The following is an 18,256-nucleotide window of genomic DNA, read 5'->3' as shown; positions in this document are numbered from 1 at the left end:
AGCCTCCTCCTCTGAATCCCTCCCTGGTCTGATGAGTGGCTGGGCCCTCAGGGTGTGGGGCGGGGCCCTTAACATGGGCCACCATCTCTAACTTTTGTCAGTACTGCTGCCTCCTCTGACATTTGGCCACCTGGCCTGCCAGCAGCACCATGATGGCAACTTCTGTGGGGTTCAAGGTATCCATTTCGTGCAATATCTGCAAGGGATTGATAAGGGTGAGAAACAGTCACTCAGCGATAGCTTTTACCCGGTACACTCCAGTTCCCCAGCCTACCCCTTACATCCTCAGGGTGCTATGAAACACAGCCTGCACACACATTTCTGGATGCAGCGGGTGCCCCCAGGCATCAAAGCCGAGCCCCTGTAACCCAGACACCCACTGTCATGATATTCAAACATGCATCATAACACATACATAATGATAGACAGAGCAACGGACCAATTAGCACACATAACACGACAGCCAAACACAGACAAGAGCAGACACAGTATAAAACAAGAAACACAACACTTCCCGGGCAGTCCATCTGGAGACGGCACAGGACCTCAAAGCAAGACACTCACACCGTCACAACATGCTGAGTACCAAGTCTGATGTATAAATAGTTAGATGGAATAAAACTGCGTTGTACCAATCGCAACCATGTTGGTTCGTCTGTACCTCAGAGCACCCAACACTTCATCATACCAGGAGTGAATCGATACCTACCAGCAAATCTGCCATCCTGAGCCATGGAAACCCTCAACAAACCGCAGCCGTTGCAAGTTGCTGGGAACCTGGGCACAAATTGGAAGCTCTTCAAGCAGCGCTTTGAACTCTTCATGCAGGGGAATGAAAAACAGGGCACCTCGGACGAAACAAAGATTGCCGTGCTCCTCACTACCGCAGGTCAGCACGCCATCCATGTATACAACTCCTTGGTGTTCGCGGAAGGCGAGAACAAAGCTAAGTATGACACGGTCCTCCTCAAGCTCGACAAGCACCTCAATCTTGAGGTCAACGAGAGCTTTGAGAGGTATGTCTTTCAGCAGCGCCTGCAAGGTAAGGATGAGCTCTTTCAGTCCTTCCTGACGCACCTCCGCATACTCGCGCAGTCCTGCGGTTACGACACCACCTCAGAGTCCATGATCCGGGACCAGATCGTTTTTGGCGTTGCCTCCAGCGGCCTACGCCAGCAGTTTCTAAAAATTTTCTTACATTCATTAAAATTTCCCTCACTCTTCTCCTCTTTCTCTACAAGCTGTCTGCGGAGCGTCCTCACGACCTCCTCTGTGCCTCGCAATTGTGCCAGACAGGACACGATTGGCAACGGCTTACAAACATTTCCTACATTCTTCTTATGTATTTCGGTTAGGTTATCCCACCAGGTTTGTTCTATGCTTCCTGGACTGGATTCTTCATTTGAACAAAACTCGGACCAAAGGGGCCATCCTTTCCCCTTTAAATACTTCCTCAACTCTTCTTCCCATATGGGGCACTGCTCTGCTCTACTGGACGCTGCGACTTTGGTTCTTGCAGGTTCATTAGGCGTTTTATTGCCTTTGCTGCCATTGTTACTAGTATCGCTTATCCTCCCATAATCTCTGTTTCTCTACCGTAAATGTGGGACAGCGGAAGTAAGGCGGCGATTCGAACAGCGGGTATGGCCTAAGCTATTTACCGGTTCACAATACTCCCGATAGTTTTACGCAAGAAAATCTAACGAGCTTACCTTATATCCCTGTTAGTACGCATGCAAGTTAATACACACTTCCGAATCTTGGAGATTTGGCCTTACACTTGTGGTTTCTTTCACTTTTCCCAATTGGATTTCTAATTCAACGTTTTGTGAGTTCTGTCGGAGTGCCAAAATCACTTCTGGGTCGAGTCCCGTCAGTGTCGCCAATAGTGTTGTTCCTTTTAACTGGATACTGATAGTTATTGATGATAATATTGCTTTTCAGAGTCGCCAGGTATCAAATGATACCACCACAAGGCTTTACCGGATACCGATCAAAGACCAAAAAACCTGTTAGTTAGTTCAAGTTCAATGATAGTTTATTTACACACAAGAATTAGTTCGACATGCAACATAAAACACTACAAGCCAAATGACACCTAACACTACAACAACCTGTACTTAACTTCAGGCACCCGGCTTTATGCAGAAGAACAAGGCCTTTGTTTGGATCTTGCATGGCTGGGTCTGGAGAAGTGACTTTGTTTCTGCTGGGCTCATCCATCTGGTAGCAATTGTTGGTCTTGAACTTGCTTCTGGCCATCATGCTACAATTGGTTTTGGACGCAAGCCGGGGCCAAGAGAATTGCTGGTGCGCTGGGGCCAAAAAAGACTGAACACATGGCAGTGTCTCTTTTTATCCTTCGGCGGTTTTGTGCTCTTTTGAGCAGTCCTTAGCTTTGGACCTAATAATTCGGCAGGCTTCGATTACTGCCTTCGATTTCAGGCAATAAAGGGACGGGTGCCTTGATGGCTGGGCATGTCCTAAGCGGTCATTGACCTTGGCTGTTTGGGCTTCTTGGGTGAAGGGAGTGACGCCGATGAGTCTGTATCTGTATCTGATACCTAAGTACAAGACCTTTGTTCTGGGGAAATGGGCCATTAGAATGTAAATTGGCTGGGGGTTTCGATCGAGTCTGGTTATCTAGTGGGAAATATACACTTAAGCTCTGAGTTCGCCTGGATCCCGCATTGGCCATATTTCCCGTGATTCTTTGCAAGTGGCCATACTTCCCTTTATAAGTGGCCATGTTTCCCTTTGTAAGTGGCCATCCCAGATGGCTACAACCCTACTATAGCTAATTCCCATATCCTTGCTGCTGCCCATACTCCCTTGTTGAGGGTTGGTTTAGATCAGTTGGCTGGACAGCTGGGTCTTGATGCAGAGCGATGCCAACATACCATTGTACCGGCTGAGGTTATTCATGACCTTGCCCCTCGCCTGAGGTATGGTGATCCTCAGGTTAAATCACCACTAGTCAGCCTCCCCTTCAAAGGGAAAACAGCATTTGGTCATCTCAGACTATTGTGACTTTACTTGTTCTCCCTTGCAACCTTTATCCTTGGGGTTTCACCCCCCTCCCCAATACTATTCAACTGTGGCCTGGATCACTCACTTTCCCTGGTGCTCAAGTGGGTGAATTGTTAGTCGCAAAGACATAAGAATGTGGAGCAGGAATTGACCATTTGGCCTCTTGAGCCTGCTCTACCATTTGTTAAGAAAATGGCTGATCTCATGGCAGCATCTACCTTCCTGTCTATCCTTAAAACCTTTGAGTCCCTTCTCAGTCACAAATCTGACTCTGCCTTAAAAGTATTCGCCGTTGTCGTTGCTGGGAGACCCATGCTCCGACGTGGGATTGGAATTTTCCATCGGTTTGAACAGCCAGTAAATCCTGCCCAAGATGGCCAAAACTGTATACAATACCCCAGGTGTGGTCTCACCAATGCCCTGCACAACTACGGCAAAACATCTCAGCTTTTATATTTTATTCCCTTCACAATAAAATATAATATTTAATTTGCCTTCCTAATCACGTGCTGTACCTGCATAATTACCTTTTGTGAAGCATGCTACAACACAGGACTACTCGCATACCATTTACATTATATTGTGCTTTTCCATTCTTTTTGCCAAAGTGGACAAGTTCCACATCTTTCCACATTGTACTCCATCTGCCGAATTTTTGCCCATACACTTTACCTATATCTATGTCCCTTTTCAGACTTCTTATGTCCTCTTCACAACTTGCTCTTCTACCTACCTTTGTGTCATCACCAAAATTTGTAACCATGGATTTGGCCTCTTCATCCAAGTGATTAGTATAGATTGTAAATTATTGAGGCCCCAGCACTGATACCTGTGGCACAACACTTGTAGCATGTTGCCATTGCAATCATTATCCATGTATCCCTACTCTCTGTTTTCTGTTTACCAACCAATCCTCTATCCATGCTAATATTTTACCTCTTGTGGCAATCTTATTTTGTGGCAACCTTTGATGTGGAACTTTGTCAAATGCCTCCAGAAATCCATGTACACTATATCCACGGTTTCTGCTATATCCATGTTGCATATTATTTCCTCAGAGAACTCAAATAAATTAGTAAATCATAATTTCCCATTCACAAAACCACATTGATTCTTCCTGACTGGACTAAGATTTTCAAACTGGCTTATGATAATGTAAAGATGCATTTTCACTGACTTAGTGAACACAAAAGATATTTATTAATAGGAATTATACAGCAGCTTCATGGTTGTAGCCAACTCCCCAAATGGTGAGGAACCTTTCTCACCATGGGGTGATTCGACACTCTGGGTCCCGATTGGTCACCCAAGCCATGTGACCTTTACTCTGCTGTGTTGCCCTTAAAGGGACAATCACCATATCCTTTCCCCTTTAATTCCTTTATACAATCTTTTACTCAGCCCTAAATATTAACTAAACATTATGTACATGAGTTGGACAATTCCAAATCAAGTCTTTGAGGAGGTTTTCTGTATCTTGTCGAGTGGCATATTTCTGTCATCTGAGATGCTTCCACAGGATCGACATTTACAGGAACTGCAATAACAGACATCTCTTCTGGCCCAGGCGATTCATCGCTATTTGCTTCCATGGAGACATCAGTTATGTCGATAACATGTCAATCAGGCACTTGGTGTTTATGGTGATTTTGAAAGCAGTGATCAAGGATTTTGGCGCCTCTGAGGGACAGGAGCTTTGTTGGTGTAATTTTGGCAGTACACTCTTGAGATTGGCCTGGTTAAAGTCCCCGGTATAATGAATTAGACCAGGCATTTGAGATTGTCCAATTGGTATACGAGTTCCCTGATTAGTGAGCTAATCAGGGGACCTCTTCTCTGTATATAACAGGTAGTGTCAGATCCTCGGCACTCCCAGTGTAGATAGCAAGCGGAATGCATCTTGTTGTACTGTTGTTGGTTTTGTTAATAAAAGGGATTCTGGTGAAGGGACTTCTGCCTCCATGGATCTATTTCACCTGACCTCGATGAACAAGGCCTCCGGCATTCTGTTTCTTTGTTATTTTCAGTGGTGTACAATTCATCAAGTGCCTTCTTCAGTTCCACCTAGGGTGGGATGTAGACCGCCGTGATGACGGCAGAACTGAACTCCCATGGAAGGTAATGGGGCGACATTTCACAGTCAGGTATTCCAGTTCCAAGGAACAGTAGTTCACCAGGGTCGCCATGTCCGAGCACCAGTGGGAGTTGACGAGGAGGCAAACGCCTCCATCCTTCGCTTTGCTGTGCCGTCCATCCGGAGTCTGGTGAGGCAGGGGGGAGCCATGTCTCCGTAAAATAGAGCACATAGCAGCCTCTTACTTCCCTCTGAGAGGTAAGTCTAGAGTTAAGCTCGTCCAGCTTGTTTTCAATCACTTGGACATTTGCCAGCACTATGCTGGGGAGAGGAGTCTTCAATCAGCATTGTTTTCGTCTCACCTACAGACTGCCGCGTTCCCCTCGCTTCCTCGGTCAGGTGGCTGCTTCTGGATGGTGGGAGACATCTGGCCTTATGGTAGGGTGGTTGCAATTTCAGGGTCGTATCTGGCAGGGTCCCGGGCACTAGGTGTGATTTCGGGGTCGCCGGAGGAGATAGAACATAGAACATAGAACAATACAGCGCAGTACAGGCCCTTCGGCCCACGATGTTGCACCGAAACAAAAGCCATCTAACCTACACTATGCCATTATCATCCATATGTTTATCCAATAAACTTTTAAATGCCCTCAATGTTGGCGAGTTCACTACTGTAGCAGGTAGGGCATTCCACGGCCTCACTACTCTTTGCGTAAAGAACCTACCTCTGACCTCTGTCCTATATCTATTACCCCTCAGTTTAAAGTTATGTCCCCTCGTGCCAGCCATATCCATCCGCGGGAGAAGGCTCTCACTGTCCACCCTATCCAACCCCCTGATCATTTTGTATGCCTCTATTAAGTCTCCTCTTAACCTTCTTCTCTCCAACGAAAACAACCTCAAGTCCGTCAGCCTTTCCTCATAAGATTTTCCCTCCATACCAGGCAACATCCTGGTAAATCTCCTCTGCACCCGCTCCAAAGCCTCCACGTCCTTCCTATAATGCGGTGACCAGAACTGTACGCAATACTCCAAATGCGGCCGTACCAGAGTTCTGTACAGCTGCAACATGACCTCCCGACTCCGGAACTCAATCCCTCTACCAATAAAGGCCAACACTCCATAGGCCTTCTTCACAACCCTATCAACCTGGGTGGCAACTTTCAGGGATCTATGTACATGGACACCTAGATCCCTCTGCTCATCCACACTTTCAAGAACTTTACCATTAGCCAAATATTCCGCATTCCTGTTATTCCTTCCAAAGTGAATCACCTCACACTTCTCTACATTAAACTCCATTTGCCACCTCTCAGCCCAGCTCTGCAGCTTATCTATATCCCTCTGTAACCTGCTACATCCTTCCACACTATCGACAACACCACCGACTTTAGTATCATCTGCAAATTTACTCACCCACCCTTCTGTGCCTTCCTCTAGGTCATTGATAAAAATGACAAACAGCAACGGCCCCAGAACAGATCCTTGTGGTACTCCACTTGTGACTGTACTCCATTCTGAACATTTCCCATCAACCACCACCCTCTGTCTTCTTTCAGCTAGCCAATTTCTGATCCACATCTCTAAATCACCCTCAATCCCCAGCCTCCGTATTTTTTGCAATAGCCTACCGTGGGGAACCTTATCAAACGCTTTGCTGAAATCCATATACACCACATCAACTGCTCTACCCTCATCTACCTGTTCAGTCACCTTCTCAAAGAACTCAATAAGGTTTGTGAGGCATGACCTACCCTTCACAAAGCCATGCTGACTATCCCTGATCATATCATTCCTATCTAGATGATTATAAATCTTGTCCCTTATAATCCTCTCCAAGACTTTACCCACTACAGACGTGAGGCTCACCGGTCTATAGTTGCCGGGGTTGTCTCTGCTCCCCTTTTTGAACAAAGGGACCACATTTGCTGTCCTCCAGTCCTCTGGCACTATTCCTGTAGCCAATGATGACATAAAAATCAAAGCCAAAGGTCCAGCAATCTCTTCCCTGGCCTCCCATAGAATCCTAGGATAAATCCCATCAGGTCCCGGGGACTTATCTATTTTCAGCCTGTCCAGAATTGCCAACACCTCTTCCCTACGTACCTCAATGCCATCTATTCTATTAGCCTGGGGCTCAGCATTCTCCTCCACAACATTATCTTTTTCCTGAGTGAATACTGACGAAAAATATTCATTTAGTATCTCGCCTATCTCTTCAGACTCCACACACAACTTCCCATCCCTGTCCTTGACTGGTCCTACTCTTTCCCTAGTCATTCGCTTATTCCTGACATACCTGTAGAAAGCTTTTGGGTTTTCCTTGATCCTTCCTGCCAAATACTTCTCATGTCCCCTCCTTGCTCGTCTTAGCTCTCTCTTTAGATCTTTCCTCGCTACCTTGTAACTATCCATCGCCCCAACCGAAACTTCACACTTCATCTTCACATAGGCCTCCTTCTTCCTCTTAACAAGAGATTCCACTTCCCTGGTAAACCACGGTTCCCTCGCTCGACGCCTTCCTCCCTGTCTGACCGGTACATACTTATCAAGAACACGCAGTAGCTGATCCTTGAACAAGCCCCACTTATCCAGTGTGCCCAACACTTGCAGCCTACTTCTCCACCTTATCCCCCCCAAGTCACGTCTAATGGCATCATAATTGCCCTTCCCCCAGCTATAACTCTTGCCCTGCGGTGTATACTTATCCCTTTCCATCATTAACGTAAACGTCACCGAATTGTGGTCACTGTCCCCAAAGTGCTCTCCTACCTCCAAATCCAACACCTGGCCTGGTTCATTACCCAAAACCAAATCCAACGTGGCCTCGCCTCTTGTTGGCCTGTCAACATATTGTTTCAGGAAACCCTCCTGCACACACTGTACAAAAAACGACCCATCTATTGTACTCGAACTATATCTTTTCCAGTCAATATTTGGAAAGTTAAAGTCTCCCATAATAACTACCCTGTTACTTTCGCTCATATCCAGAATCATCTTCGCCATCCTTTCCTCTACATCCCTAGAACTATTAGGAGGCCTATAAAAAACTCCCAACAGGGTGACCTCTCCTTTCCTGTTTCTAACTTCAGCCAATACTACCTCGGAAGAAGAGTCCCCATCTAGCATCCTCTCCGCCACCGTAATACTGCTCTTGACTAGCAGCGCCACACCTCCCCCTCTTTTGCCTCCTTCTCTGAGCTTACTAAAACACCTAAACCCCGGAACCTGCAACATCCATTCCTGTCCCTGCTCTATCCATGTCTCCGAAATGGCCACAACATCGAAGTCCCAGGTACCAACCCACGCTGCCAGTTCCCCTACCTTGTTTCGTATACTCCTGGCATTGAAGTAGACACACTTCAAACCACCTACCTGAACGCTGGCCCCCTCCTGCGACGTCAAATCTGTGCTCCTGACCTCTATACTCTCATTCTCCCTTACCCTAAAACTACAATCCAGGTTCCCATGCCCCTGCTGCATTAGTTTAAACCCCCCCAAAGAGCACTAACAAATCTCCCCCCCAGGATATTTGTGCCCCTCAGGTTCAGATGTAGACCATCCTGTCTGTAGAGGTCCCACCTTCCCCAGAAAGAGCCCCAGTTATCCAGAAATCTGAAACCCTCCCGCCTGCACCATCCCTGTAGCCACGTGTTTAAATGCTCTCTCTCCCTATTCCTCATCTCACTATCACGTGGCACGGGCAACAACCCAGAGATAACAACTCTGTTTGTTCTAGTTCTGAGCTTCCATCCTAGCTCCCTGAAAGCCTGCCTGACATCCTTGTCCCCTTTCCTACCTATGTCGTTGGTGCCAATGTGGACCACGACTTGGGGCTGCTCCCCCTCCCCCCTAAGGACCCGGAAAACACGATCCGAGACATCACGTACCCTTGCACCTGGGAGGCAACATACCAAACGTGAGTCTCTCACGCTCCCACAAAATCTCCTATCTGTGCCCCTGACTATAGAGTCCCCAATTACTAATGCTCTGCTCCTCTCCCCCCTTCCCTTCTGAGCAACAGGGACAGACTCCGTGCCAGAGGCCCGTACCCCATGGCTTACCCCTGGTAAGTCCCCCCCCCCACAAGTATCCAAAGCGGTATACTTGTCTCTCAGGGGAACGACCGCAGGGGATCCCTGCACTGACTGTTTTTTCCCAGTCCCTCTTACAGTTACCCACCTATCTCCAATCTTTGGTGTAACTAATTCCCTGAAGCTGCTATCTATGACCCCTTCTGCCTCCCGAATGATCCGAAGTTCTTCCAACTCCAGCTCCAGTTCCCTAACTCGGTCTTGGAGGAGCTGGAGATGGCAGCACTTCCTGCAGGTAAAATCAGCAGGGACACTAACTGCATCCCTCACCTCAAACATCCTGCAGGAGGAACATTGTACTCCCTTCCCTGCCATTCCTCTAACTTTCTACCAAGATCTGGCTAACAACTAAATTAAATTTTTATAAAAAATAATAATAATATAATAAAAATATGGTACTTACCTCAGACCAATGGGTTTTATTATTAGGTTAGAGGAGGAGGGCGGGTGGGAGACACTACACGTGTAGTGTCTCGGGTTTCCTCTCCACCTGAATTTATTGGTGAGGGTCTTCCCAGACGTCCGCGGGTCGACTTCCTGATCCCGCCTAAAAATCTAATTTAAAGAAAAGAGAAAAAGTCTCAGCTCCTGCTGAAACTGACTCACCACTCACCAGCTGCTCTCACGCCGCCGAAATCGACTGGCCTGCCCCTGCAAAGAGAAGTGCTTTTAAAGGTTGACTTACCTCCCAGCACCCTCCTTCCGCAATGCTCCCGCTGAAACTGACTAACCAGCTGCTCTCACGCCGCCGAAATCGACTGGCCTGCCCCTGCAAAGAGAAGTGCTTTTAAAGGTTGACTTACCTCCCAGCACCCTCCTTCCGCAATGCTCCCGCTGAAACTGACTAACCAGCTGCTCTCACGCCGCCGAAATCGACTGGCCTGCCCCTGCAAAGAGAAGTGCTTTTAAAGGTTGACTTACCTCCCAGCACCCTCCTTCCGCAATGCTCCCGCTGAAACTGACTAACCAGCTGCTCTCACGCCGCCGAAATCGACTGGCCTGCCCCTGCAAAGAGAAGTGCTTTTAAAGGTTGACTTACCTCCCAGCACCCTCCTTCCGCAATGCTCCCGCTGAAACTGACTAACCAGCTGCTCTCACGCCGCCGAAATCGACTGGCCTGCCCCTGCAAAGAGAAGTGCTTTTAAAGGTTGACTTACCTCCCAGCACCCTCCTTCCGCAATGCTCCCGCTGAAACTGACTAACCAGCTGCTCTCACGCCGCCGAAATCGACTGGCCTGCCCCTGCAAAGAGAAGTGCTTTTAAAGGTTGACTTACCTTTGCTATCCGGTCTGGCCCCGGGTTCTGTAAGGATGGGTCTACTTTTCAGCACATTCGGGTCCTCGCATGGGGTCTTCGCTGTTTTGGGGGTGTTTAGCCTGGGTTTGGGTCGCAGGCAGGGTCTTCCTGCATCAGGTTGTCCTGTGTCACGTGTTCGGTTCCAGCGTTGGTGGTCAGGTCGGGCGTTCCTGAAATCGGGCCTTCACGTGGATTCACCCCCTTTTCTCCATCTGCCGGTAAGTTGGGATGCCAGATGGGTCTCTCCGAATCGGGTCGGGTCATGTCTCTTGGTCGGGGGCCGGGTCGGGCATTCCGGTGAAGATTTGAACGTCAGCCCTTGTGAATACGGTTCCATTGTCTGATACCATGACTTCAGGTACCCCAGGAGTTGATAAACATTGACGGGATTATTCAATGGTAGTGTGCGATGCAGGTGACTTTACCTCAAACGTGCCCATCCAGTTTGAGTGTGCATCAGTCATGAGCAAAACATTGTGCCCAGGAATAGACCAACATAATTATTATGGATTCATACCCAAGGATGCCCGTGGGGCTGTAGCAGGCAGCCATTGCAGTTGGCACTGTTGACAGTGCTTAACTAGCTTCTTGATACCAGCATCAATACCAGGCAACCACACATAACTCCTGGCAAACGTCTTCATCCTAGAGATACCAGGATGAGTGCTGTGTAATTCAGATAGGAGCAGCCTAACTAGAGCTGCCTAGAATGACAACACTCACTCCCCAAAGGTATGATGCCATCGGGGCTGTTTAGCACAGGGCTAAATCGCTGGTTTTGAAAGACGACCTAGGCAGGCCAGCAGAACGGTTCAATTCCCGTAACAGCCTCCCCGAACAGGTGCCGGAATGTGGCGACTAGGGGCTTTTCACAGTAACTTCATTTGAAGCCTACTTGTGACAATAAGCAATTTGCATTTCATTTTCATTTCCTGACAATTCAATTCATTCTTGCGGGTAAAGAATTGTTTCATTTCCTCGAAAACTGGCTCATTGACCTATCCGATAAGTACTCATTTAACTGGGGGACTTTGGACAGAAGTGGATCTCATTTAGTCCAGTTTTAGATCTGCTTCGCCGAGACTGGCAATGTGTCTAAAAAGTATAAGGCCATGATGATATCTTGTGGTATTGGTGTATAGGTGGTACTTTCTTGCAAGGGTAGGATGCTAAGAGCATCCGTATTTGGAATGTGTGTTCCAGCTCTGTGCTTGAAAGTATTTAAAGGCAGACAGAATTAATGCCCATCAATGAATTCTCGCTGAGACGATCGTCAGGATAACCTTGTCCTCTTCGAAGAGACCCAAGGGCGGTTTGTGGTCATAAATAGTGGAAAACTGTCTACTGTGCTGTTGGAATTTCTTGATGCCAAAGTCCTTTCTTCGTGATTGTTGAGTCGCCTTTTTTGGCCTCTGAAAGAGTTCCATACACATACCCTATTGGCCTTTCAGAGCCCTAGTCCATTTCATGGCACAATAGCGCACCGACACCATATGGAGAGGTGTTACAGGTCAATATCAGTTCTTTGCTGGGTCAAATTATACTAACAGGTTTGAGGGATGGAGCACTTTCTTTACTCTGTTGAAAACCTCCTCCTCAAGAGCCTTTCAAGACCTATGATGGTGCTTCTTTTGCAAAATATACAAGGGGGCTAATACCATTGATAAGTTTGATTTGAGTTCAGTTGCGTGTGTGAGGGCAGGTACCTCCTTTGTCGCTTTGATCATGTTTTCCACAGGGTGTGATCTTTGTGCACCTACACAGGGCTCCAGGTAGGTTACCTCAATGGCTTGAATGGTGCCCTTCGATTTCTTGAAGCAAACTCCAGCCTCCTGAAATCTCTTTACACTAGATGCTCAATGTCTGTCGATCCAGTGATAAGGACATTGTCAAGGTATACTGCAATTCGTGGTAGCCCCTGTAGGAGACTCTTCAATGTCCTTTGGAATATTGCAGATGCTGAAGGCATAACAAAAGGCAGGCATGTGTACTGGAATAGGCTTTAGTGTGTGTTTATCGCATCATCTAATTCAAATTGCTGGTTCGCGTGACTCATATACAACTTTGTGAAGGACTGATCTCCTGCCAGCTTTGCATATGTAGTGATCTCTGTATATGTTAATACATGATTAGTTAATGTGCAGTCATTACAATCAGATGATCAATAGATGGCAATACTAACCCGCTCTTTCTGTGGGTTACTGTGTGCGTAGTGCAGCTAGAGTAAAGACATGACCAGATCAGAGTGTAGTGTATTATCATAGTTGTTAGTTTAATATAATCTCAGTTAATTATCTTACTAGTTAAAGTATTAAAGTAAAAGAACTCACAAGTATATTATTTTGTTACTCAATAAATAATTTGTCATCAACTGGAAGACTTTGACTGTTTATCACCAGGTTCAATACAACTCAGCAAGACAAATGAATAATATTTATACTACATCTCTGTAATATAACAGCATACAGGTCTTCAATACTCGGGATTGGATATTTATCCAGCTTGGCAGCCTGATAATGTGTCAGCTTGTAATTGCCGTAAATGTGGATGGTCTTGTCCAGTTTCAATATGCGGACCATGGGTGCTGCCCATTCTCAGAACTGAACTGAATTGGTGAGTACCAGGGCTAAATCGCTGGCTTTTAAAGCAGACCAAGGCAGGCCAGCAGCACGGTTCAATTCCCGTACCAGCCTCCCCGAACAGGCGCCGGAATGTGTCGACTAGGGGCTTTTCACAGTAACTTCATTTGAAGCCTACTTGTGACAATAAGCAATTTTCATTTCATTTTCATTTCATTTCATTTCATTTCTTCCAACTTTTTAAACTCAGTATCCATTTAATCTTATAGACATATGGGGCTGGATTATCCATTCTGGAGACTACGTGTTGACGCTGTCATGCAAATGGTGGATTTTCACGATGACGTTATCAGGTCCACAGCTGCAGCGATTTAATCGCTCCCAAGGGGCTAGCGTGGACGTATCGGGAACCACAACATGCTGTTAATGGACCGACGGCCGATTCGCCGGTTCCGTGATTGACGCAACGCCGCGGCTGCACATAATGCATTCTCCCCCTCAAACAAGCGTGGCAGCCGACATGCCCGCAAGGAGGGCAGCACTGCGCTTCCGGGACGTCGAACTGGAGACCCTCCTTGACACCATGCAGGAGAGGAGGCTGATACTATACCCCGGGCCGAGACAGAGTTCAGCAGAAGCCATTGTTCGCCATGCCTCGGCGGAGGTGTGAGTCGCCATCAGCGAGGTGGCCCGGACTGGAGGCCAGTGCAGGAAGAAACTGCACAACCACCTCAGGGCGGCCAGGGTGAGTACCCAGCGCTGTGCCCCTGGCACCAAGCACCCTACCCTCAACATACATGTGACCCAACAACCCCACCCTGACTCACATGACTGCACCCATGCCAGCCGCATGGCCGGGTCCCCTGGCCACTAATGCCATCAGATATCCGACCCCTAGGGTGTATGTGTTGGGCCATCTAACACTGTTACTGGCTGGTTGCTTGGTTCCCCTGCCTGGTGCAGGTCTCCATGCATGGTTGTGGGTCCCTTCCCACCCCAATCCCCACACCCCAACCCCCCTCACCCCACAGCCCGCACCCCAACCTCTCTCACCCCACAATCCAACACCCCACATTCCATACCCCCCCTCACCCCAGCCCTCACCACCTCACGCCTCACCCCCGTCTGGCTGTCTAACCATAAATGCCGTCTTTTGCCTTACAGGACCAGCCGGGGATGGTCTCAGCCCATCCGTGGCCACCCACCCCCAGTGAGGGCCAGAGCATGTGCCCTCCAGACAGTCAAGCATCGACCGAGGGAGCAATTGGAAAACCAGCTTTCTGCCCGAGGCGACCCAGGACACCACAACCCAGGACACCGCGACCCAAGAGATCCCGGAGTTCGGGTCGGAGGAGAACACTGACTTTCCATCACAGCTATCTTCAACGCCCTCCACCATCTCTGAGACTATCGGAGTTGAATTTGTAGGGCAGCATGGTAGCATAGTGGTTAGCACAGCCACTTCACAACTCCAAGGTCTCAGGTTCAATTCCCAGCTGGGTCACTGTCTGCGCGGAGTCTGCATGTTCTCCCTGTGTCTGCATGGGTTTCCTCCGGGTGATCCGGTTTCCTCCCACAGTCCAAAGATGTGCGGGTTATGTGGATTGGCTATGCTAAATTGCCCTCAGTGTCCAAAACATGTTAAGTGGGGGTTACTGGGTTACGGGGATACGGGAGATATGTGGGCTTCAGTAGGGTGCTCTTTGTAAGGGCCGGTGCAGACTCGATGGGCCGAATGTCCTCCTTCTGCACTGTAAATTCTATGATTCCATGACCTCGGTTGAGCAAATTAGTAAAGAGGCTTCTGGGACACTGTCTGGTGCGCACCACACAGTCGTTCCGGTGCAGCAGGAGGTAGGAGGAGCCGAGGGGCCGGACGGTCGGAGGGTAGGCCGGAACCAGCAACCAGCTGCCGCCCAGACGGGTCCCGGGTTCTTGGAATATCCAGTCCCACCTGTAGTGTTGGTGCAGGCAGAGACCCAGGGACTAGAGGAGGGGATGACGGCTGGCTTCCAGCACCTGCAGATGCAGGTGGAGGAGTCCATCCGCGTGCAGCAGCAGGAGGTGGTGCCGGCAATGCGTGCTACCCAGGCCGAAACCTTATGGGTGGCGTCCGCGGTGGAGGCATTGGGGGCAACGGTGTCAAACATGGGTCAACATGTGTGGGGCACTCTGTGCAGGCGGGAGCCGTGGCCCAGGACAGGGCTGCCCTCTCACTGGCAATCATGTACAGAGCCACCTGGAGATTGCAGCAGTGCTCCTCAGCGTCGTCGACTCACAGCAGGCCATTCCTGACAGAATTGGCGGCATAGCCCAGGTGCTGGCCCAGTCACAGCAGGCTATTGATGAGAGCTGCGGCGGCATTGCCCAGGTGCTCGCACAGACACAGAGGGAGGTGGCCCAATGACTCGCTGATGTGGCACAGACATTCAGGGTGGTGGCACAGTCGCAGACAGAGATGGCCCACTCCCTGTGCTCCATGGCCACGAACGTTCAGACCCATGTCGATACCTGAGCGGGCCTCCAGGACTGGCAGTGCCAGGTGGCGAGGGACCACGGGGGATGGCTCCGCCCGCACCCCCGTCCCATGGAGAGGCCCGGGGGCCATCGGGCACCAGAGGGTGGAGGAGGAGAGGTATCCCCCCTTATGGCCGTTTTCTCTGCGTCCTCCTAGGGACGGGGGTGGGTGGCAGCAAGCTGGCTGCCGTAATGGCTCTCCGTGCATGGGCACCGCCCCTGTCCTGTCGGGGGCTCCACGGCTGCTCGGCCTGTCTTCCCCACCCTTCCCCACCCCTGCAGAAAGCACAGCCAGTGTCCGAAACGGGAGGCCGCAGTGCTCCCCACACCAACTCCTACCTCCTCTCGCAGTTGCCTCAGCCAGCACGGCGGCTTCACAATTTTGTACAGCTCATTAGAAACACGCTGTCGGGAAATCAGCCCATCTGGGGCGCAGAATCGCTGAGGCCCCGGAGAATCGGTCGTCAGGGCTGATAATGAGATGTGTACTGTATTTCTGGATCCGATTTTGGCATCGGAGCCGATTCTCCAGCCGATCGCGTTTCGCGATTTCGGCATGATGTCACAGAGAATCCAGCCCAGGTACCGGTCTTACCCTAAATAATTGATCTGTCGCCCCTGAATCCACATAAACTTTAGCTTGTAGCCCTTATCACAGAAGACGTTCCCGTATTTTCTTTTCGGTTTGGGCAGTCCCCCTTCCCACACTTGAAAACTCTCAGCCCAATTCAACTTGATTTCTTTGAGCCGATCGCGGCTGAGAAGGCTTGGTCCTTCACCCATCACTGTTATCACTGGGAGTTGGGTAGACTGTTGTCCATAGCTTACAAGTACCATTGTAATGCCTTTTATTTTTATTGCTTCTCCCATATAAGTCTCTAAGTGCTCTTGAAGTTCAATGGTTGGACTCCTTCACTTAGGTACTGAAATGAATTCTCATCCATCATAGTGACTAATGGCCCGGATCCACTTCCATCTTAATAATAATAATAATAATTGCTTATTGTCACAAGTAGGCTTCAATGGCAGCACGGTGGCGCAGTGGGTTAGCCCTGCAGCCTCACAGCGCCGAGGTCCCAGGTTCGATCCCGACTCTGGGTCACTGTCCGTGTGGAATTTGCACATTCTCCCCGTGTTTGCATGAGTTTCGCCCCGACAACCCAAAGATGTGCAGGCTAGGTGGATTGGCCATGCAAAATTGTCCCTTAATTGGAAAAAATTAATTGGGTACTCTAAATTTATTTTTAAAAAAGTAGGCTTCAATGAAGTTACTGTGAAAAGCCCCTAGTCACCACATTCCAGCCCCTGTTCAGGGAGTCCGGTATGGGAATTGAACCCGTGCTGCTGGCCTTGTTCTGCATTACAAGCCAGCTGTTTAGGCCTCCCATTTACCCAGAGCATTACAGCAATAGGACCTATCTTGCCTGCCTTTAGATTAAACAGAGAGTGAATAGCAGAATCACTGGTGCTAAGCTCTTTCACAATGTATTTTTGTAACATCATGATTGATCAATTAGTTGCTGACCTTGACTGCATTCCTCTTGTGACAATAAAAACATTGGGCGTCATTCTCCGACCCCCCGCCGGGACGGAGAATGGCCGCTGGCCGCCGTGAATCCCGCCCCCGCCCCCGCCGAAGTCTCCGGTACCGGAGATTGGGCGGGGGCGGGAATCGGGCCGCGCCGGTTGGCGGGACCCCCGCTCAATTCTCCGGCCCGGATGGGCCCAAGTCCCGCCCAGAAATTGCCTGTCCCGCCGGCGTAAATTAAACCTGGTATTTACCGGCGGGACCAGGCGGCGTGGGCGGGCTCCGGGGTCCTGGGGGGGGGGCGTGTGGTGATCTGACCCCGGGGGGGGTGCCCCCACGGTGGCCTGGCTGCGATCGGGGCCCACCGATCCGCGGGCAGGCCTGTGCCGTGGGGGCACTCTTTCCCTTCCGCCTCCGCCACGGCCTCCACCATGGCGGAGGAGGAAGTGACTCACCCCACTGCGCATGCGTGGGAAACTGTCGGCGCCCGCTGATGCTCCCGCGCATGCGCCGGGAAACTGTCAGCGGCCGCTGACGCTCCCGCGCATGCGCCGCATTTCCGCGGCAGCTGGCGGGGCAACAAACGCCATTTCCGCCAGCTGGCGGGGCGGAAATCCCTCCGGCGCCGGCCTAGCCCCTCAATGTTGGGGTTTGGCCCCCAAAGATGCGGAGCATTCTGCACCTTTGGGCCGGCGCGATGCCCATCTGATTGGCGCCGTTTTTGGCGCCAGTCGGCGGACATCGCGCCGTTTGGGGAGAATTTCGCCGATTGTCTCCTTAAACTCACATGATTCAGGAGTGTGGTTAACTCATTATTGTTAATATTCCATTTTAAGCATTACAGATTGATTGCCTATTCTGTAGCTTGTAGCTGAGATTGTTTCCTGCTTCACAGCGATTTCAGTGGTTTTGGTGCCATGGTGTCCTATAGGTTCCTTCCCTAACTGGTGAACAACACCATTTAATGCGCTCTGCAGGTCTTATGCACCTTTTTCAGCACTTTCCACGGCCATCACTATCTCCATTGCTCGTTTCAAATTTGCCTTGGCCTCTGGAAGCAATCTGTGTTGAATGATGGTGTTCATGCCACAGATGAACCTGTCCCATAACATGTTGTTTAGGTTGGCTCCAAAATCAC

Source organism: Scyliorhinus torazame, chromosome 4 (assembly GCF_047496885.1).
Source record: "Scyliorhinus torazame isolate Kashiwa2021f chromosome 4, sScyTor2.1, whole genome shotgun sequence".
Lineage (NCBI taxonomy): Eukaryota > Metazoa > Chordata > Chondrichthyes > Carcharhiniformes > Scyliorhinidae > Scyliorhinus > Scyliorhinus torazame.
The sequence above is the reverse complement of the archived record's forward strand: the minus strand, read 5'-3'. Positions refer to the sequence as shown.